The sequence below is a fragment of the Psammomys obesus genome, unplaced genomic scaffold, assembly GCF_907164565.1.
Source record: "Psammomys obesus unplaced genomic scaffold, mPsaObe1.curated_primary_1811, whole genome shotgun sequence".
In the NCBI taxonomy this organism is placed as follows: domain Eukaryota; kingdom Metazoa; phylum Chordata; class Mammalia; order Rodentia; family Muridae; genus Psammomys; species Psammomys obesus.
The window spans coordinates 2,659,942-2,661,646 of NW_026587759.1; the positions used below are offsets into that span (position 1 = coordinate 2,659,942).

The 1,705-nt window shown below is 41.0% G+C and overlaps 1 non-coding gene across 1 annotated transcript; it reads right to left on the bottom strand.

The window, feature by feature from the left end:
• Positions 1 to 535: 535 nt before the first annotated feature.
• On the bottom strand, positions 536 to 665 carry LOC129674184 (small nucleolar RNA SNORA17). The gene has a single exon (XR_008719781.1). It is a non-coding gene; the product is annotated as a small nucleolar RNA SNORA17 (small nucleolar RNA).
• Positions 666 to 1,705: the final 1,040 nt, after the last annotated feature.

Below are 1,705 nucleotides of genomic sequence, written 5' to 3' on the forward strand. Positions count from 1 at the left end.
CCTCACTACCCTCAAGTCTCCAGTTCTGCCTTTCTTTATTGTCCACATCTTTCTGTTCCTCGTTCTCTTCCATTTCTCCATCTGTTCCTCTTGGTGGCACCCAGGGTCTCTGAGTGTCTGGGTTTGTCTCAGGAGTGGTCTTAGGAGTGCTATGCCCCACTCATGCATTATGGCACTGAGCAGGGGTCATTTCAGGCATGTCAGACCCACTCCCCAGCCCTGAGCAGCACCGTACTGGTGGTTATCTCAGGATAGGCCCTATCAGGGGCCTCATGGCACCAGTCTAGTGGTCATCCTGAGCTCACTCCTCACCTAGCCCACCGAAGTGGCCTCATGCAAGGTGGTCATCTCAGGCTCACTCCTGCCCAAGGCCCATGGGCCCAGGCAGATTTCTTCAAGTTTCTGGCTTGCTCCCTGCCCTAGGAGCCTGTCCAGTCCTGCACAACACAAGGCTGGTGCTTGTCTCAGGCTGGCTCCTTGTCTGGGCCCCCTGGATCCAAATCAGTGGTAGTCTCAGGCTTGCTCTTTTTCAGAGAATGTGGATTATTAATCATTCAAATGTTCATAAGTCAGAACATTGAGTGTAGACATAGCCTCTCTCCTCTTCCCATCTACAAATGCACAAAAGACACAGAAACCACACCTGAAACACCTCTAGGGGCAGGGGATGTTTTTCCTGATAGGCACCACCTACAAAAGTTAAATCAAGATCAGATAAGAAATTTAAATAGACCTATAACCCCTAGTGAAGTAGAAACAGTAATTAAAAGTCTTTCATTAAAAAAAAAAAAAAAAAAAAAAAAGAAAGGCCCATGTTTATTAAAAAAAAAAATAAAAATTTTTCATAAAAAAAAAAAAAAAAAAAAAAAGCTCAGGGCCATGTGGTTTTAGTACAGAATCCTACCATACTCTCAAATTATTCACAAAATAGAAACAGAAGGAACAATGCCCAATTATTTTTATGAGGCTATAGTTACCCTAAACTATATGCTGTCCCAACAAAGAAAGAGAATTACAGACACTTTCCTCTTATGGACATACATGAAAACATACTCAATAAAATACTTGCAAACTAAATCCAAGAACACATCAAGAAACTTATCCTTCAATATTTTGTAGGCTTCATCCCAGAGAATCAGGGGTAGTTCAATATATGTAAGTTTATAAATTCACCATGTAAACAGACTGAAAGACAAAAAATAAAAAAAATTAAAAAAAAATTTACAATTTACAAGATCAAGCTGGGCGTGGTGGCACACGCCTTTAATCCCAGCACTCAGAAGTCAGAGGCAGGCTGTGAATTCAAGGCCAGCCTGGTCTACAAATCCAGGACAACCAAGGCTACACAGAAAAACCTTGTCTGGGGGAGGGGGAGAACAGACAAAAGATCATCTCATTAGATGCAGAAAAAGTCTTGGACAATTCTAATATCCCTTCATGATAAAAGTCCTGCATAGAATAAGGATAAAAGGAACATACCTCAATACAATAAAGACCATTTACAGCAACCCCATAGCCAACATCAGCCTAAGTGAACAAAATCTCATAACAATTCCCCTAAAATCAGGAACAAGGCAAGGTTGTTCACTCTTTCCATATCTATTCAATATAGTACTTGAAGTCTTAGGTAAAACAATAAGACAACTGAACGTGATCAGCGGATACAAATAGAAAAGAAGTCAAAGAACCATTGTTTACAGATGAC